Source organism: Hemitrygon akajei, chromosome 19, assembly GCF_048418815.1.
Source record: "Hemitrygon akajei chromosome 19, sHemAka1.3, whole genome shotgun sequence".
In the NCBI taxonomy this organism is placed as follows: Eukaryota; Metazoa; Chordata; class Chondrichthyes; order Myliobatiformes; family Dasyatidae; genus Hemitrygon; species Hemitrygon akajei.
Window position 1 is genome coordinate 6,388,959 of NC_133142.1, and position 21,504 is coordinate 6,410,462.

A 21,504-nucleotide genomic window follows, 5' to 3' on the forward strand; every position below is an offset into this window, starting at 1 on the left:
CTTTATTCCCTGGAGTGTAGGAGATTGAGGGGAAATTTGAAAGAGATAAATTATGAGGGGTATAGATGGGGTAAATGCCGGCTCTTTCCACTGAGGTTGGGTGAGACTGGAGGGTTGGGTTGAGGGTGAAAGGTGAAATGTTTGTGGAAAACATGAGGGCGAACTACATCACTCAGGGGTGGTGCAAGTGTGGAACAAGCTGTCCGTGGAAGTGGATGTGGTTCGATTTCAACCTTTAAGAGAGGTTTGGATGGGAGGGGCATGGAGGGCTACGGTTAAGGTGCAGGTCGATGGGACTAGGCAGAATTTTGTTTCGGCGTGGACTATATAGACCGAAGGCTGTAGTTCCCTGACTCTGAAATATTTCTAGTAAATGCAGTCTGGTGTCTCTAGCACTGCAGGAGTGACGTGTAGTCGCACATCTTGTTCTCCTCCCTAACTTGGCAGAGTTTACTGGCAAACTTCAGCGACCAACATAATCTCTGCCTTAATTACAGTAATGGGTCAGTAAAGAGAAGCTTGGAGGGGAGGGCTTTCCAGCTGAGCTCTCGTCTCTTTTACCTCCTCCGCAGCCTGTTAGGGATGGTGTCTGTGGCAAAATTTGTATAAATCCAGAATCGGGTTTATAATCGCTGACGTATGCCGTGAAATTTGTTGTTTTGCGGCAGCAATACAGTGCAATACATAAAAATACACTATAAATTACAGTAAGAAATATATATTAAAGATAAAGACAGCAAAAATAGTGAGGTAGCGTTCACAGGTTCAGTGTCCGCTCAGAAATCCGATGGCAGAGGGGAAGAAGCTGTTCCAAAATCTGTGGGTGTTGCTTCAGGCTCCTGCACCTCCTCCCTGACGGTAGCAATGAGAAGAGGGCATGTTCTGGGTGGTGGGGGGGGGGTCGTTAATGACGGATGCTGCCCTTTTGAGGCATCGCCTTTTGAAGGTGTCCACGTTGCTGGGGAGGCCAGTGCCCACGATGGAGCTGGCTGAGTTTGCAACCCTGTAAATTCCACGCATGGCAAGCCATTTTTAATCCCCAGAATGCAGCCGGTTTCTTCTGCAAACCACGGAGTGATGCCAGGTTTAAAAAGACCCAAGAGGAAGATTTCTTGGCCGCCGTGTGATGGTCCATCATGTTGTGTAAGCACTGACTGAGCAGAGCTTTCTACTCGCAATATATCATAGTTTAAATCCATCATTATCCTTTCAGTCCTAATTAGGAAAAGCATTTTGTCATAATAACATGCAAACTATCTCCTTCAGCAACAGTCTTGCAGAAAGAGCCATTATAAATGGTTTTAACCTCTGCCAGCGATGCTGGTGTGGAACCCTGTATCTCTTGGCTGCTAGCTGGAGCGTGTGTGTGTGTGTGTGTGCGCGTGCGTGTGTAAGTAACCTGGCACTTGGGCACATGTGGCTCACTTGTCTGTGCGACAGCACTAGGAGGATTCTGCGGTGTCCTAGCTGCCGTCTTTTGGGTGACTTGACCGTATCCGTGTGGCTTTCTGCTGGGTGTCTGATTTTTTCCCCCACATTCCAAGGATGTGTGGGTTAGGGTTATTAAATTGTGGGCACGCTATATTAGTGACTGAAGCATGCGAGACTTGTGTGCTGCCCCCTTCCCCCCCAGCACTTCCTCGAACTGTGTTGGTCATTGATGCAAATGGTGTATATTGCTGTGTTTTGATGTACGCCTGACGAAGCTATTCTTTGAAGATTTTTTTTTAAATTTTTAAAGTCTAAAGGAGATGTGCAAAGCTAGTTTTTTCACACAGTATTGGGTGCCTGGAGTGTAGAATTGGCACCTGGACATGCAGAGAATCTAGGGGCATCGGCATTGTGTAGGCAGAACAGCTTGGTTTAGTTAAAGGCATTTATCATAGCACGGTACGGGTCCTTTAGAGTTATAGAGCACTGCAGCACAGAAACAGGCCCTTTAGCCCATCTAGTACATGCTAAACTGTTGTTCTGCCTAGTCCCATCGACATGCAGCCAGATCCCGCCCATCCATGTGCCTATCCAAACTTCTATTATATACAGGAACTTTTCCAAACTTAAATGTTGCAAATGAACTTCCACTGGCAGCTAGTTCCACACTCGCATCACTCTCTGAGTGAAGAAGTTCTCTTCCCTCCCCCCACCAGGTTTCCTTTTACCTTTCACCCTAAACCCCTGACCTCTAGTTGTAGTTTCGGCCAACCTCAGTGAACCCTACCTATACCCCTCATAATTTGTGTACCTTTATCAAACCTCCTCTCATTCTCCGAAGCTCCAGGAGAGATTCTCCTAATCTCTTCAACCTTTCCCTAACACTCAGGTCCTCAAGTCCTGGAAACATTCTTGTAAATCTCCTGGGTATTTTGTTTTTCAATCTTATTAATATCTGTCCCGTAGGTAGATGACCAGACTGCACACCATTTGGCCCATGATGTTGTGTTGGCCAATACCTCCACATGCTGAGCAAAGGTAGGCGGGGAACATTGTGAGGTCAGGGGTCACCTCCTGCTATTCAGAAATGTCCATGTAGCTTTACCTTGTTACCTGCTTCTCCCTCCACTGAATCAAAACTAGCAAAGCCCTGGACTCCTCAGTAACAAACCAATCTAAATATTGTCATGTACGCTGGGGTACAGTCCAACCTCTGTTTTGCATGCCATATGGATCTTTTCAGTACGTCAGTTGAAAGGCATGGACAGAGTGGATGTGGCAAAGTTGTTTCCCATGGTGGGGGTGTCTAGTATGAGAGCACATGACTTGAGGATTGAAGGGCGCCCATTCAGAACAGAGATGTGAAAAAAAAATTTTAGCCAGAAGGTGGTGAATCTGTGGAATTCGTTGCCAAGGGCGGCAGTGGAGGCCAAGTCATTGGGTGTATTTAAGGCAGAGATTGATAGGTATCTGAGTAGTCAGGGCATCAAAGGTTATGGTGAGAAGGCGGAGGAATGGACTAAAGGGGAGATTGGATCAGCTCATGATGAAATGGCGGAGCAGACTCAATGGGCTGAGTGGCCAACTTCTGCTCCTTTGTCTTATGGTCAGTACACTGACATAGTGAAAGGGAAAAACAACAGCGCAGGGTGACATGGTAGTGTAGTGGTTAGCACAGTGCTTTACTATACCTGAGACCCCGGGTTCAATTCCCACCACTGCCTGTAAGGTGTTTGTACGTTCTCACCATGACCACATAGGTTTCCTCTGGGTGCTCCGGTTTCCTCCCACAGTCCAAAGACGTCCCAGTGGATAGGTTAAATTGTCCCATGATTAGACTAGGATTAAATCAGGGGATTGCAGAACAATGTGGCTGAAAGGTTCTGTTCCATGCTGTTCCTCAATAAATAAAAAATAAAGAAAGAATTAAGTCTGAAATTACGAGAAAGTGCAGGCAAGACCATATGAGGTAGATTGTGGGATCGTAGGAGGGGACTGCCTAGTAAATGCTGTGCATCTGACGCACAGCATTTATTGGTATCCGGTTGGTATCCAGTGATACCAACAAGCTGGACCCGAACTGCTGAGGTTGGGAGAGTGGAACTGCCCCAGTGCAACGGCTTTTCCACTTTAAAACTCTCCCGCAGAGGTTCTTGTCGTCACTGGACACGATGACCACCCACCCACCACCACTCACTGATGCCCTGTGCCTGTGATGCTGCTGCATGCAATATGTGTTTTCAGCACCCCTGTGCATATGTGGATTGATGTTTATGATAAACTCTTCAATAGTCTTATAGCAGCTGACCTTGAGCTTGGAAATTCTTGCCTTCAGGCTTCTGTATCATCGCCCCGACGGGAGGGGGCAGAAGGAGGAATGTCTGGAGTGTGACTGCATCCGTGAACGTAATTTTACAAGATATGGTTGGGTTTTGGCAGAACCTCCTCAAGCCCAGGACACGTTGAAGATCTGCACAACCTAAATATTTAAAATTAGTTAATTTGGACATGTGGGCATCACTGGCATGTGGACACCTGAAAGCCCTGGATCAGGGGTTCCCAACCTGGAGTCCAAGGACACTTTGGTTGACAGTATTGGTCCAAGGCATAAAAACGTTAGGAACCCCTTGTCTAGATAGAGTGGGTGTGAAGAGGATGTTTCCAGTAGTGGCTCTTGGATCGGAAAGCACAAACTCATAATAGACGGACATCACTTTAATGATGAGGAGGAATTTCTTCAGCCAGAGGATGGTGAATCTGTGGAATTCATTGCCACATACAGCTGTGGAGGTCAAGTCACTGGTATATTTAAAGCAGATGTTGATCGGTTCTTGATTAGTAAAGGCATCATGGGTTATGGGTCAGAGACAAGAGAATGGGGTTGGGAGGAATAGTAAATCAACCATGATGGAATTGTAGAGGAGACTTGATGGGCTGAATGGCCTAATTCTGCTCCTATGGCTTATGATCAGTGCCAGAGTTTATTCAATTTCAGTTCTACACAACCATGTGGATGAGCCTAGAGTCACACATGCAATAGATTCAAGATGATTTATTGTCATTCTTTAGTACACAAAGGTAAAGAAGAACAAAATGATTGTAACTCTGAATCCAGTGCAGCATAAAAAACTATAAATATATAAAAGCAATCCTTTTAAACAAATGTATGCATAACTGTTGACTGTGCTCATGTATATTGTACATAAGATTAGCTTATACATTTTATGTACATAAATAATGCTAGGTGCAGGAGAGTCTGAACATAAGGTGACTGATAGGAAATGATAAAGTTGCTGATATGGATGTTGGGGTTGTGGTGGGGTGGGCTAGTGGGCGGAGGTGTTGACCAGCCTGATGGCTTGGGGAACGTAATTTTCGGGCCGAGAACCTTCCCAAGGAAGGGTCTCGGTTCAAAACATGGACTGTTCGTTCATTTCCATAGATGCTGCTTGACCTGCTGGGTTCCTCCAGCTTTTTGGCGGGGTGTGTGTGTGTGTTCCTTTGGATTTCCAGCATTCGCAGACTTTCCCTTGTTTGTTTGTGAGTCTGGTGGTCCTGGCGTGGATGCTGTGTTGCCTCTTCCCTGATGGGAGTGGGACAAACAGCCCATCAGCAGGGTGGGTGAATTGAATCGAATTGACTTTATCTCTACATCCTTCACATACATGAGGAGTAAAAATCTTTACGTCTCTGTCCAAATGTGCAATCATAGTAATTTATAATAAATAGAGAGTCAATGTAACCTAGAAATACACTCAAATCAGCATGAATTAATCAGGTATCCTTCATGATACTGCTGGTCTTTTACTGGCACCTTTCTGTATATACTGTATCTGTCCCACTGTTGAGTGGTTCCCTTGTACAATACGAAGGATTCTTGACCTCACAATCTACTTAGCCACCTGCGTGCATCTTGCCTGCCCACACAGCTCTCTCTTTACACAGCTCTCTCTGGTACACTTTATTCTGCATTCTGTAATTGGTTTCATTTGTCCTGCCTCGATTCACTAGAGTGTAATGATGTCAGGGTGGCATGTAAAACAAAGTTTTTCACTGACACTGAACTAATTTACCTCCACTCCTCTCTCTCTCCCCCCCCCCGGGCAGAGGGCAGGCAGGGCCTTGTCTCACATCCAGTGAAGAGTTGTCTTTGTTTTGTTTCCAACCCCGATAAACCAATTCAATAAACATGTTTACAGATTCTGTTGTTCTCTACCCTGCACACCATTCCTTGTACAATTATTCAGATTTATCTTTTCGAGATGGTGAGATTACATTGCGCGATGTGAGGCTCGTCCCCATGGTGTGCATGGATCAACGCAAACGCCCGTTAACCTCCAACTGAGCGGCATATCCTCTTTGTACTCGCCCAACTGTGTATACTCTCCAGTTGCACAGGCGTGGAGAACGAGAACACAATTGGCTTCCGGTGGGAAGCTTTATTGGGAGTCTGCCGAGTTCGCCAAGAAAGGAAGGAAACTATTATGAGGAATGATCTTTCTCAGGAAATAGCCGTACTTTCACTTTTGTTCCGAGCTCCCTGAATCGATGCGGAAGGGTTTGAAAGGCTCTGGGAAACAACAGAAGAATGGCACTATGCCCCCCCCCCCCCCCCCCCCCAAGTGTCCTTGATGATAGATGCTGCTTTTTAGGGGGGCATTTTCCCCCAAGTACAGGTGGCCCCCGTTTTTCAAACGTTCGCTTTACGACAGCTCACTGTTATGAAAGACCTACATTAGTACCTGTTTTCGCTAACCAAAGAGGATTTTCGCTTTTACGAGAAAAAAAGGACGCCCGCTTTGTACGTGTGTTTACCCTGAGAAAGACTACAGTGACCATGAAGCCTTGTGCGGGCAGTTGTTTGTGCATGCGTGTACGTGCGTATGTAGGCGTGTACGTGCGTATGCCTGTACGTACATATGTATGCGTGTACGTGCGTAGGCGTGTACGTGCACATGTGTGTATGTGCCGATTTTTTTTTTTTTCTCAGTCGATTTTGGCTCGCTGTCTTCCCGAGTTTGATAAGTGAAACTACACCGTACATACAATATTTCTACTTTATATAGGCTGTGTATTTATCATATCATTCCTGCTTTTACTATATGTTAGTGTTATTTTAAGTTTTATGTGCTATTTGGTAGTTTATTTTTTGGGTCTGGGAACGCTGAAAAATTTTTCCCATATAAATGAATGGTAATTGCTTCTTCGCTTTACGACATTTCGGCTTAAAAACGGTTTCATAGGAACGCTCCACCTCCGGATAGCGGGGGAAACCTGTATGGAGGACACTTGCCACCCAGAACATGCCCTCTTTTCATGACTACCATTTGGGAGGAGGTACAGGAGCCTGAAATCCCACATTGCACATTTCAGGAACAGCTTCTTCCCCTCTGCTATCAGGTTCCTGAACGGACATTGAACCCAGTAACACTGTCTCATTACTTTTACTCTTTTCGCACTACTTATTCAATCGATTTTATATATGTGTATGTGTGTACATTCATTTATAATAGATTTTTATACAATATTTATAGCTTTATAGTGTTTTATATACTGCTGCCGCAAAACGACAGATTTCACGACATTCAAGTACGTCTGATTTTTATTTCAAGAAGAGGTGCTAAGAGTGCATAAGTATGGATTAAATCGAGGTGCATTGTGGGATATTGTGGGAGGCCAGGTACAAAGTTGTTGGGACTCTGGCAGGTATAGTTCTGTCATCACCAGCCTCTGTTGAAGTACCGGAAGCCTGGCGGGTGTGCCTCTGTACGAGCAAGCCAGGGCACTCCAGGCCCGTGAGCCCAACAACATTACTGGCAGGGATGCTGAAAGACGGGATCTACCTGCATTGACAAGGCAGTGACTGATTACAGATAGTTGGTATGTCAGTGATAATAAACCTGATTCTGATTCTAAATGGCTATTTCGTAAGATCTGAGTGAAAGCATTTTTTCAGTTTCTCTTTTGCAGGGCAGAGTCCTGGCCCTCTTGTGCACCCTGCGGAGATTGGTTTATTAGTGGTGATGTCTGGGTTTATTCAGTTGGGGATTCTCACCACCGTGTTGATGTGCACCTATTGGGTTGGAACAGCAGGGTTCTTCCCTTCCAGGGTGAGCTAGTTTCCTGCTGATCTGGACTGCCATGTTTGGTGTCCTGTGATTTGTTTCCCTGGCCAGGCAGCGAGACGGAGACGCTCGCTCAACAGGGATGTGGGTGGGGCGTGTGGGCAGGGAAGCCCAGAGACGTTCCAAAGAACAACAATATCTCTGTTTCTCTCTCTACTCACATGCAGCCTGTCTGCCGAGCGTGTCCTGCAGCTGCTGGCTCGTTTCCTTCAATGCTGTGTTTAGTTTTAGAGGACTTAAAAAAATTTGGGGCATCAGGTTTATGCCTGAGCAACTTTGCAGAAGTTGGAGTGAAAATATTTGAATGTTTAAGAGGATGTTTTAATCGGCATATAGTTTATCAATTTGTGGGGCTCCCAGGGCAGAGATGTGGAGTTGTACAAGTCTTCACAATTGTACAGAAGGGGTACAAGTGTGAAGATTCACACAACTGCACACCTCTGCCTGGGGGCCCCACAAATTGTTAAACCTACCTGTCGTGCCTCCCTCCCTCCCCCTCTCTCTTCTCCCCCTCCACCCCATCTCAGTGTCTGTCACCTCCTCTCTCCCTCTGTCCCTCCCATTTTGGGATTTGCCCAGGCATGTCCCATCTGCTGCTCGCTCTCTCTCAGATAATCTTCTTTTAAAAATAGATCGAGTGGCCAGTCAGAGGCTTTTTCCAAGGGCAGAAGTGAAATAAATAAATAAAAAATAAATCAGCAGTAAATATCAAGGACTTGAGATACAGAGAGTCTCGCAGTTGCTATTTGATAGGCAGAAATGTCCAGGCCCGCTTCTGTACTCTGAGCTACTGACAGGTGTGTTTTCAATTACATGGTTGAGGGGTAATAACTATTCCTAAACCTGGTGGTGTGGATCCTGAGGCTCCTGCATTTCCTTCCTGACGGCCGCAGCGAGAAGAGAGCATGACCTGGATGGTGGGGTTGCTTAATGATGGATGCCTCTGTCCTGCAACAGCGCTCTGTATAGACGTGCTCAAAATGGTGGACACAGTTTTACTTATGAGGGATGGTGCCTAGATGGGCACATGGATGATAGAAAAACTGAGGACTTTGTCAGACGGAAGGGTCAGATCAGGGATTCTGAACCTTTAAGCCATGAACCCCTACCATTAATCGAGGGGTCCGTAGATTCCAGGTTGGGTTAGATTGATTTTAAGGTAGGCTAAAATGTCAGCACGGCATTGTGGGCCAAAGGGCCTGTACTGGTTCTATGTACTAAAATCCTTGGTTCCCAAAGAAGTCACAACATTACTGCCTGCTTCTGGGTGCTGGTGGTATCTGGCTGGATAGACAGCAGGCAAAAATGTTCTCATGCCTAGAGACAATTATGTTTTGCTCGGATGTTAAACCTGAGACAGTGGGGAGTCATTTTCCTTGAAATTAATGTCTTTCATTTCAATTTAGTAGGATAACTTTGATAGAGGTTTTCAAAGTTGAGGGATATAGATAGGGTTAATGCAAGCAGGCTTTTTCCACTGGGGTTATGTGGAACTAGATCTAGAGGTCATAGATTAAGGGTGAAAGGGGAACCTGAGGGGGAACTTCTTCACTCAGAGGGTGGTGAGAGTGTAGAACGAGCTGCCAGCAGAAGTGGTTGATTTCAACGGATGAGAGATGTTTGCGTAGGTACACGGTTGGGAGGGGTTTGGAGGGCTTTGGTCCCGGTGTGGGTCAATCAGACTAGCAATTCAGCATGGACTCGATGGGCCGAAGGGCCTGTTTGTGTGCGTGTGTCCTGTTCGCAACTTGGTGTGAGGGAGGCCTGAGTGTGTTAGCAGAATGCACTGAGTGGGTGCACATTTGTGTGTGTGGCCAGTGAGATATTCTGCTGAGATACAGAGTGGCTGTTGAAGTTGCTTCAGATTCCCTGGGATGATTAGAAGGGGCGTTATTCTCTCCGTATCCATGACAACACTCGGCCGACACCAGCAGCAGATATGGGTTAACTGGCAGTTTATCTCGCTCCTGTCAGCCGTGACAGAGTCAGGAGTATTCTCACTTCTCTGGAAGGTCACGGGCTTGACTCCAACACCAGAGATTCCGACACACAATCTCCCTGCACTGCCTTCTCTAGTGGGACGCGTTCCCCTCCAGTGGATATAAAAAGAAAATCAGGGAGGGTGCAGGATGGGGCAGTCTTAGAGAAGGACATGTTCTGGTTAATATTCACCTTTCAACAAACGGTTTTGTTTTTGTCACTGTCTCGTTGGTTTTTGAGTGTTGCTCCATCCGGCCTTGATTGCTGTGGTTCAGATTCGATGTTTATCACGTACGTTGAAGAATTCAGTAACAGTCCACACAGCCCACGGGCAGCCCTCAAGAGTCTCCGGTGAAAGCAGAGCGTTTCCACGATGCTTGGCAAAGCAACAGCAAAACATGCCCCTTTCCTCCCGTCCACCCCCCATGTCACAACAAAGCCTTTGAAAACTGCCAAACACACTGTAAGTGATAGAATGTAGGGACAGACCCTATAGCCCACCGTGTCTTTTCTGGGCATGATGCCAAATTAAATGAAAACTAAATCCTAGGGTAGAAGTGTCAAGTAGTTGATGTGCTAACGTTGGCGAGAGTTCAAAGGAGGCTGACAAAAATGATTACGGAATTGAAAGGCTTATCGTGTGAAGAGCATTCGATGGCTCTGGGTCTATACTCTCTGGAGTTCAGAAGAATGAGGGGGATCTCATTGAAACCAATCAAACGTTGAAAGGCCTCGATAGAGTGGATGTGGAAAGGATGTTCCCTGTGGTTGGGGGGGGGGGGGTGGGGGCTCTATGACCAGAGGATACAGCCTCAGAATAGAGGGGTGTCCTTTTAGAATGGAGAAGAGAATTTTTTTTTTATCCAGAGAGTGGTGGATTTCTGGAGTTCGTTGTTGTAGGTGGCTGTGGAGGCCAAGTTATTGCATTGCATATATTTAAGGCAGGGTTTGATAAATTCTTGATTTGTCAGAGCATCATGGGATATGAGGAGAAGGCAGGAGATTGGGCCTGAGAGGGAAATGGATCAGCCATGATGGAATGGTGAAGCAGACATGATGGGCCAAATGGCCTAATTCTGCTCCTATATCTTATAGTCTTATTAAGGAGAGGGTGGTAGGTTCGAAGGGAATGTCCAGGTTATGTTATTTCCAAAGTATCTAAGTAAATTTATTGCCAAAGTTCATATGTCACCATATACAATCCTGAGATTCATTTTCCTGCAGGCATAATTGGTAAATCTATAGAATAGTAACTATAACAGGATCAATAAAAGATCAACCAGAGTGCAGAGGACAACAAACTGCGCAAATACAAATATAAATAAATAGCAATAAATAGAGTCTATGAGATAGAGTCCTTAAAGTGAGATCATTGGTTGTGGGAACATCTCAAAGGATGGGCAAGTGAGTGTAATTATCCCCTTTTGTTCAAAAGCCTGATGGTTGAGGGGCAGTAACTGTCCTTGAACCTGCTGGTGTGAGTCCTGAGGCTCCTGTACCTTCTACCTGATGGCAGCAGCGAGAAGAGAGCACGGCCTGGGTGGTGAGGATCTCTGATGGAAGCTTCTTTCCTACAACGGTGTTTCGTGTATCTTTGCTCAGTGGTTGGGAGGGCTTTACCCGTGACGTACTGGGCCAGACTCATGGTGCAGGGTGCCTGGAACACAGTGTTGGGGGTTGCCCTGGTTGTGAAAGCAGAGATGATAGTGGCATTTAGAAGCTGTTTGGTAGCCACACGAATGCACAAGGAATGTGGATGGATGTGGATCATGTGTAGGAAGAAGCGGTTGAGTTTAATTTGGCCTCATGGTTGATACTGGGCTTGTGCTCCGTTATTACTCCATTGGAGTGTCAGGTAAGGTATTGAGGGTCTGCTGAGGGACCTGAATCCACCTCAGTGTGACCCAGGGGTAAAGGTGCTAGGCTAGGAGGCCATACAAGTTCTCTCCCCATGGGCCAATTCTTGCTCAGTGTCATCCAGCCTTGGCTGCTAGGCCACGTCCCCGGTTCAGACGGGGGGAGGTTGGAGACTGAGAGATGGTCTTTAGAGGCTGTCAACACCACTGCCAAATGTTTTAACCCTGGAGTGTGAAGTAGTCTGTCATGCTTTGATCTTTTTCCCAACGTGCCGAGCCTTCGAATTCTCCTAGGGCATGGGGCAGAGTTTGTGGTAGTTGCATCGTCTATAATGTGTTCAGGGAATCCACTTAATCTCCACATACCGTTCGGTGTCTCCTTCAAGCCTTGTCGAGCCCTGCCTTTGTGTGTTTGGGAGCAGGAAGGAAGTAGTTGCAGGTTCACACCTGTGTCGTTCATTCCACCGCTGCACACTGCTGTCCAAGCTGACTGGCTCCCGAGCTCTTCATTATAACTGGTAATTGAATGTGATCCTTGCCAAGCGTGGGAAGGTCTTGGAAAGTCTGAAATATTCCATCTTTGTTAATTATTCATTTAGAGATACAGTGCAGAGCAGGCCCTTCAGCCCAACGAGCTCATGCCGTCCAATTACACCCTTGTGACCTATAGACCTAATAAACCGTACAACTTTGGGTTGTTGGAAACTGGAGCTCCCGGAGGAAACCCTTGCCATCGTGGAGAGAACTTACAAACTTCTCCGCAGCGGAAATTGAACCCAGATCTGGTGCTGTGAAATGTTACACTGATAACTACTCTGTGATTTAAAAACAGAAACGCCAATGCATTTCTCTAGCAACGTTTCCATCTCTCCGGGACTTCCCATAGTACTTGTCCAGTCAGAGAGGCATTGTGGCATGGAAACAGGCTCATCCTTGCTGATCAAGGTGCCGAGCTCAGCTCATCCCCTCTGCCCATATCCCTCTATACCACAGTTTCCCAACCTTTTTTATGCCATGGACCAATACCATTAAGCAAGGGGTCCGTAGACCTCAGGTTGGGAGCCCCTGCTCTAAACCTTTCCTACCCACGTACTAAACCAATTGTCCTTTAAGTGTCTCTATAATGGACTAGACTCAACTTCCTTCTCTGGTAGCTCGCTTCAAATACCCACCACGTGGGGAAAAAGTTGCCCCTCAGCTCCCTTTTTTAAACCTTACCTCAGCCACATTCAACCTACATCCTCTATTTTTTGAATCCCCTTTCTCTGCCAAAAACAGAAGACTCTGTGCATTCACCCTATCCACACCCCCTCATGATTTTATTCGCCTCCTATAAGGTCACTTCACATTTACCTGCGTTCCGTTGAACAAAGTCACAGTCTGCCCAACCTGTCACTGTAACTCAGGCCCCTGAGACCTGGTAACATTCTCAGATTAAAAAAATTACATCAATCGATGAAGTACTTGGAAGTATTATTACTGTTGTAATGGAGGAAACATCTGCTTTATGTGATCTTTATTGTGTGTATATCCTCTGTCCTGGGAGAAACAATCCTGTTTTCCCTTCCTCTAAGTGCTCTCCCTTTATGTGGAACAAAAAAGCTGAATTGTTTTTGACCATTCTATTTTTCACCATGTTTGCAACAACAGTGAAACTTCCAAATCATTCTATTTCAAGATTCAGAGTGCATTTATTGCCAAAGCATGTATACAGTATACAACCCTGAGATTCCTCTTCCCACAGACAGCTATGAAACAAAGAACTGCATGCAACCCATTCAAAGTCAAACATCAACCTCCTCCACACGCGAAAGAACGAATCATGTAAACGGCAAGAAACAACAAACAGCAAATATAGAATATAAAGCACAAAATCGAAGAAGTGCAGGCCGATTCAGTTCAACTTGGCTCTAGTTTAACCAAGCACTGTGTCGTTTTGTTATCTTCAGAGCCGGGACTCTGGCAACTTCCTCGGACAGTGTCGAGGGAGAGGGAGGTCATTGAAACCTAGGGGCCTTCTTCTTCTGGGATGAATTTCCAAACTGACTGTAATAAATTCCATTTCCAGGTTTCTTAATGCAAGTCGCATTAGAATCAGAATCAGGTTTACTATCAGTGACGTGTCATGAAGTACGTTACTTTGCGGCAGAGGGACAGTTAATACAGTCGTGATGACTTCTCTACCACTGAAGTTGAGAGAGTGGACCTGCCCCAGTACAATGGCTTTTCCATTTTATAAGCTCTGCCACACAGGTTTTTAATGTCCTGAAACATAGAAAATAGGTGCAGGAGTAGGCCCTTCGAACCTGCACCGCCATTCAGTATGATCATGGCTGATCATCCAACTCAGAACCCTGTACCTGCTTTCTCTCCATACCCCCTGATCCCTTTAGCCACAAGGGCCATATCTAACTCCCTCTTAAATATAGCCAATGAACCGGCCTCAACTGTTTCCTGTGGTAGAGAATTCCACAGATTCAACACTCTCTGTGTGAAGAAGTTTTTCCTCATCTCGGCCCAAAAAGGCTTTCCCTTTATCCTTAAACTGTGACCCCTCGTTCTGGACTTCGCCAACATCAGAAACAATCTTCCTGCATCTAGCCTGTCCAATCCCTTTAGAATTTTATACGTTTCAATAAGATCCCCCCTCAATCTTCTAAATTCCAGTGAGTATAAGCCTAGTTGATCCAGTCTTTCTTCATATGAAAGTCCTGCCATCCCAGGAATCAATCTGGTGAACCTTCTCTGTACTCCCTCTATGGCAAGAATGTCTTTCCTCAGATTAGGGGACCAAAACTGCACACACTATTCTAGGTGCGGTCTCACCAAGGCCTTGTACAACTGCAGTAGAATCTCCCTGCTCCTGTACTCAAATCCTTTTGCTATGAATGCCAACATACCATTTGCCTTTTTCACCGCCTGCTGTACCTTCATGCCCACCTTCAATGACTGGTGTACAATGACACCCAGGTCTCGTTGGTCTTGGCTTTAAATGTTGATTGTTTATTCATTTCCATAGATGCTTCCTGACTTGCCGAATTCCTCCAGCATTTTCTGTATTGCAATCAATTACAGTGCAATATACACACAAAAAAAATGAAGTAACAATAAGAAAATAAATTAAGGGACTCCTGGTTATTTTCATGGTTAGTTTTTCTCTTTAGGAGTTGTCTTAAACAACCATGGGCTAATTAACTGGCATCCATGTACATGAAGAAAATCAAACGAATGGGAAAGCAGACGGTGGGGTGGAGTTCATGGATCTTTCAGGAATCTGGTGGTGGAGGGAAGAACTCTGAGTTTGTGTCATTAGGCTTCTGTACCTCCACCCTGATGGTGGTAATGAGAAGGAGGCATGTCCTGGATGGTGAGGGTCTTTGGTAATGCTCTTCTTGAGGCATTACCTATTGAAAATGTCCTCGGTGGTGGGGCCAACTGTCTGATATCCACCGAGTTGTAATCTTGTGCAATCTTTAGATAAGGTTGTAATTTATCGGAGGCAATCCTTAACAGTAGATGCAGTTAATGTTTATCTTGTGTCTGAGACCTTGTGTAGCCAGTGGCTGATAATATTTGATTTGCAAACTGTTAAACCAATCAGCTCCACTAATTTCAATGCTGTCATCTACCTAGTTCCCTCACCAATCCCACCACGGACAATTTTAACTGGGAAATACTTGCACCTTCCAGGAAGTTTCCCAACTTACCGCACTGTCCCTTTACCACAGGGGATGGCTGTGTTCAAAATGATTGCCCTCCACTCACGAAGGAGGACAGTGAGGTCAACCGAGTGAATGAATCAGGGTTTGATCCTGATCTCTGATGCCGTCTGTGTGCGATTTGCACGTTCTTTCTGTGCGCATTTCCACTTGGTACTCTGATTTCCATCCTAAAGATGTGCAGATTGGTAGGTGAATTGGTTGTGTGAGATTGTCCTTAGCTTGTGTGTGAGTTATCAGTCCTTCACCTCCTAACTTTACCTTTTCTACTGATATCTATATATCTAATCTATATCTAGATATATCAATAAAAGGGTAGTGGGGTGGAGATGCGTATCTACCAAAGGAAGTGTTTCCTCCAGGCCCTTGAACAAAAAGCGATAACTACACTAATCTATTGAGATGTTCCTCAACCAATGATCTCACTTTGAGGACTTTATCTTATTATCTCGTGTTCTCGTTATCTATTGCTATTTATTTGTTTTCATTTGCACAGCTTGTTGTCTTCTGCACTCTGGTTGATCTTCCATTGATCCTGTTATAGTTACTATTCTGCAGATTTGTGGAGAATGCCTGCAGGAAAGAGCATCTCAGGGTTGTATGTGGTGACATGTATGTCCTCTGATAATAAAATTTGCTTTGAACTTTGAACATACTGGTTGTTAGGTGAATTGGTTATTGTAAATTGTCCCGTGATTAGGTTAGGATTAAATCGGGATGATTGGGTGGCATCGTTCGAAGAGCCGGAAAGGTCTATTCTGCGCTGTATGTCAATAAATAGATAGAAATTGCTGTTGTTCTACCTCAATGCACTGTGTAATGATTTGATCACTATGAACAGTATGTAAGGCAAGCTTCTCACTGTATTTCGGTATATGTGATAATAATAAACCAATTCCAATGACGGCAGTGATTATCCTTTTAAAAAGTACTTCATGGGACATCACAACAGGTGCTATAGAGAGTCTATTTCTATCGGTGTCTATCTCACAGTCTGATACACAATGCCAAGAGACAGGGGCAGCATAAAATATAGCCTGGTGATAGTGTTAACTTGTTCTAAGTATAGTTGAGTGCCTGTTGTGTCCTCAGATGGGTTTTAACCTATAATTTTGTTTTAAAAGAGCAGCTTAAGGAGGTTGATGTACACAAACAGACCCAATGGTGGCCCATTAGTTTCTTGCAAGACTGCTGGATCACAGAGCGAAGGCAGGGACTCAGAGTCATGATATCTGGTGGAAGCTACAAATGCCAAGTTCACTTCCCGGCTCTCATCTGTGGTTTCAAGAGTCCTGACGTTCCGTTAGAACTCACCCTGACTGACGTGTTTTCTCAAAGAATGTCGATTCCACCCTCTTCTGCTCAACCTGGTGTGGGGGAAGAGAATGTCTGTGTGGGACGGATTGGCTGCTTTCTTGAGGCAGTGGAGGGGACACTGAGTAGCGTGATGGATTGTCCATTCAGCAGGTTAGAAGCTGTCCTTGAGCAACACAAAACGCTGGAGGAACTCGGCAGGCCAGGCAGCATCTATGGAGAAGAGTCCAGTCAGCGTTTTGGGCCGAAACCCTTTGTCAGGACTTCGGCTCGAAACGTCGACTGTGCTCTTCTCCATAGACGCTGCCTGGCCTGCTGAATTCCTCCAGCATTTTGTGTGTGTTACTTGGATTTCCAGCATCTGCAGATTTCCTCTTGTTTGTGATCGGCCTTAAAGCGTTGAGTGTGTTGTCCTCAGGTTCCTGTGCCTCCTCCCTCACGGTTGTCCTGCGTGTGGGGGTCCTCAGTGATGGATGCTGCCGTCTTGAGACGTCGCCTTTTGATGGTGCGGATGCTAGTGTCCGTGACGGAGCCGGCTGAGTAAACCGCTCTCTGCAGCTTCCTGAGGGATCACTGGCCTTGAGGGAATCTGCAGATGCGTGTTGCTTGAACCTGCTGACTTACCTTCCACACCTCCCTGTTAACAACCCCCAGCAATGTCCAAATGAACCGTGGCTTCTCCGCGATCAGCTGGGCCCGCCCGACACTGAGATTTGACCTTTTCTGATCTTGCCGCTGAGCGGAACCTCACCGGGACAGCCAAAGTGGTAGTCACTCTTCCGTCTTGTCTCCCAGCGTCTCGCTCTTCCGTCTTGTCTCCCAGCATCTCGCTCTTCCGTCTTGTCTCCCAACGTCTCGCTCTTCCGTCTTGTCTCTCAGCATCTCGCTCTTTGGATGGAGGCTCACACGACATCGATTGCAGGGCTGCCTCAGTGCTATTTATTAAAAATTAACCAGCCTGTGAATATTGTAAATGATATTAGATTGTTGTCAGCAGAATAGAGCAATCTAATCGCGGGATTCCAATGGCAAATGAATCGCGGCTTTGTTCTTGTACATTGACGTGCTTTTGACCCCACTTAATGAGATTATAGCTCTGTAATGGGTCCCAGCACTGGTTTTTCTTGTGTGTCCTAGTATTATCATGAATATTTATCACACATTGTCTCCTACCGCTAACCTGAAGAGGGGGCTTCCCTTTCACACCCCTTGTCCCACTCTGTAACGAGCAGGTTTAGTCAATAGTAAAGAAGCCAAATGCAATATTAGCCATCATTTTGAGGGGACTGAACTATAAAAGCAAAGGTGTAATGCTCACAAACGAGAAAATCTGCAGATGCTGGAAATCCAGGCAACACCCACAAAAAGCTGGAGGAACTCAGCAGGCCGGGCAGCCTCCTCCAGCATTTTGAGGCTGTAGTGCTGAGGCTTTATGAGGCACTGTCAACTCTGGGCTGCTTGTCGAAGATGTGCTGGCCTTGGAGAGGGTTCATCGGTGGTTCTCAAGATTAATCTGTGGAATGAAAAGTTTAATATATGTGGAGCATTCGATGACTCTGGGTCTGAACTCACTGGAGTTGAAAAGAATGGGGGGGGGGGGTGGGGTGGGATTTCATTGAAACCTGTCGAATATAGACAGAGTGGATGTGGAGAGGATGTTTCCAATAGTAGCCGAGTCTAGAATCAGAGGGCACGTCCTCGGGATAGAATCACTTTAAAGCAGAGATGAGGAATTTCTTCAGCAGAGGGTGGTGATTCTGTGGAATTCATGGCTGGGGAGGCCAAGTTGTTGGGTGGATTTAAAGCAGACGTTGATAGGTTTGTGATTAGTAAACGTGTCAAAAGTTATGAGTGAGGGAAGGCAGGAGAATGGGGTTGAAAGGGATAATAAATCAGCCATGGTTTTATGGTGGAACAGTCTCAATGGGCCAAATGGCCTAATTCTGCTCCGCATTTTATGGTCCAGCTGTGATTATTTCTTGGCTTTGTTGCCTTGACCAAGCTGGGATATAGACTAACACAGCAGTTCTTTGTTACTACTTGATTAGGTCAAAGTCTTGTTTGTTGTCACTTGCATAAAAACATAAATTGTAGCCTGAATTGTCATGTGTGCAGTGAAATGTACACTGAAATGCATGGTTTGCATGGACAGCCATCACAGTCCAAGGATTGTGCTGGGGGCAGCCAGCTATCCGGGGCAAAGCTAGCACGCCCACAACTCACCAACCCTACCCGGTCGGTGCGTCTTTGGGATGTGGGAGGGCACTGGAGCACCCAGAGGAGACTCATGCTTTCTACACATGCACAGCTGTAGTGAAAGTTTTCACAATGCTGGGTAGAAGTTCTCCTTGAGCCTGGTGGATGCAAGCTTTTGTACCTTGTGTCTGACGAGCTGGGTGACAGGGGAAATGACTGGGTTGGGAGGGGTCGTTGACTATATTGGCTGTGTAGAAGAAGTCCTTGGAGGGGAAGCTAGGTACCATCAGGAAGGAGGCACAGGAGCCTGAAGGCTCCTGTATTGTTTTTTCTGTTATTACATACTGCTGCCGCAAAGATGACAGATTTGGTGACATGTGCCAGTGATATTAAACCTGATTCTGATTCTTTATGTGCTGAGCTGTGTCCAAAACTGCAAATCTACCAAGATGACCTCTCAAATCCTTCAGGTGAATCAATCAGTATCCAAACTTTTAAACCTTCAACTGGGTAAAAGTTTCTTTGTCAGGGTGATTAAGCCCTTCTCACAGCCCAAAGGTTAACGTGACTACCGTGATGGCAAGACCAGTCCGCTTGATATCCTGCTTTAATCACTTCTCTCACAACCCCCATTGTCCTCGATAACCTTCAGCCGGCTTGGATTAACGTGGCCTGCCCTATTGCCTGGAACCTTTTTCATATTCTGGATAGGATTTTATCTGCATAGACAGGACTAAATTCTCTCTATCCGGCTGTGATTCTCTGCTGGTCTGTTTGGCATTCTGAATATGTGGGGAATGCAGCAAGCTCCTGGGAGCATTGGGCATTCTTGCTGTTTTATCGGTGGCTGAGTCCAGAGTCAACTGCTCTGGCCCTCCTCAGATACTTGGCTAAATCCTGAGCAGCACAAAGTTCAAAGTGCATTTCATTATCAGAGTCCATATGCAACTCTGAGATTCATTTTCCTTTGGGCATTCTCAGCAAATCTATAGAATGGAAACCGTAGCAGGATCATTGAGTTGAGAAGACAGCAAACTGTGCAAATGCAATTATAAATAAATAGCAATAAATGGTGAGAATATGAGAAAAAGAGCTCTTAAAGTGAGATCATTGCTTATGGGAACATCTCAGTGATGGGCAAGTGAGTGCTCAAGATGGTTGAGGGGCACTATCACGTGCAAAATGCCGGAGGAACTCAGCAGGTCAGGCAGCATCTATGGAGAGGAATAAACAGTCAACGTTTTGGGCTGAGACCCTTCATCAGGACTGGAAAGGAATGGGTGAGAAGCCAAAATAAAAAAGTGGGGGGGGGGGGGGAGTACAATGTGATAGGTGAGATCAGGAGAGGGGGAAGGTTGGTGGGGGAGGAGTGAGTGGATGAAAATAGAAGCTGGTAGGTGATTGGTGGAAGAAGTGAAAAGCTGAAGGATGGGGAATCTGATAGGACAGTGGACCATAGAAGAAAGGGGAGGAGGCTTAGGGAGGGGCGGAGAACCAGAGAGAGCTGATGGGCATGTGAGGATAAAATGGGTGAGAGGGGAACCAGAATGGGGTATGGTAAAAAAAGAAATGGGGGGAAGGGTTTAAAATAAAGTTAGAGAATTTGATCTTCATGTTGTTGGGGTTCCCAGACGGTATCTGAGGTGTTGCTCCTCCAACAAAGTTGAAGCATGGGACCCATTCAAAGAAAAAAGTCGATCCCCACCCCCAACACATTAAAAAAAAACCACTGTGCTTACAGCAATAAACAAAAACAAGTGAAGACAAGGGATATAAAAGACAAAATCAAAAGGCATATGTCAGTTCAGCTCAGCTACCCATGAGTCTGGTGGTTCATGGTCCCAAGCGTAGGCCTCCTGCTCGTTGGGAGGGGAGGCTGCTTGTCCTGATACTGTTGTAAGTTGGAAACGCTGGTCACTCGCCCCCTCCTTCCCCACTGATCTCTCCTCAGATCCAGACTGAGAGGTTTCTGGGTTTGATCAGTGAGAGTCTGCTGTAGACCGCTTTCCGGTTGATGGAACTATGTGGAATAGTGACAAAATCGATGGTCCTTCCTCTCAGACCAAGCCTGGAGTGAATTGCACGGACATTTTGAGACTTCTCCCATCCTTCTGATCTCCTCTACCTCCAACACTATTGTTCCCCCACTTGACGAGAACTCTCCATTTTAATCGCTTCTCAAATGCTGGCCTAACGTACCCTCATTAACGCCAATTTCTGTTTGATGACACTGCTGAATCACTCTGGGGAATGCTGCACTGTGTTAAGGGTGTGGTATAAATGCAAATTGTCCAAGCATTGGGAGAGGCCCCTCTGTGATTACTTGCGTATGTCTTTGTAAATCTATGAAATATGTGCACTAAAGGAACGAACCAGTACTTTTTCCATCATAAATCACTTCCTCCAGCATTCTTTGTCTGAGGCACATTTGACAAAGACCTAAATAAAGGAAAGCATTATTATAAATAACTGTGCCTTCTGTGACCCTGGAATGCAGGGATGTCAAAGGTCATGCCTTTGAACCCTGCACCCTCTACCCACCCCTCATTTAACTTTCATGAGATGGTTGTCATTAAGTTCTGATATAAAGGACCAATCTGCTAATTTATTAAGAGAGATCCCTTGATTTATTTCTAATCCCATTAGTTATTTTTTTACCCTCAATATTGTCTTTGTACAAGTGGTACATTATATATTCAGGGAGATATCACTCAGAATCAGAATTAGGTTTAATATCACCAGCATACATTGTGAAATTTGTTAACTTTGTGGCTGGACAATGCAATACATAATAAAAAAGAGAAAAATTGAATTACAGTAAGATTAGTTAAATTAAGTAGTGTAAAAACAGAATTTAAAAAAAGTACTGAGGTCGTGTTCATG

At 45.5% G+C, this 21,504-nt stretch overlaps 1 protein-coding gene across 5 annotated transcripts in view; it reads left to right on the plus strand.

The window, feature by feature from the left end:
* The window catches only part of LOC140741720 (plexin-A1-like), a 436,373-nt gene that overhangs the window by 16,512 nt on the left and 398,357 nt on the right, over positions 1-21,504 (plus strand). For 2 of the 5 annotated variants that reach the window (XM_073072026.1, XM_073072025.1), the window contains exon 2: positions 2,398-2,469. The exons of the other annotated variants lie outside the window; for them this stretch is intronic. The gene's annotated coding sequence lies outside the window, so the exon portion shown is untranslated. The remainder of the gene's footprint in view (positions 1-2,397; positions 2,470-21,504) is intronic. 5 annotated transcript variants of the gene reach the window in all.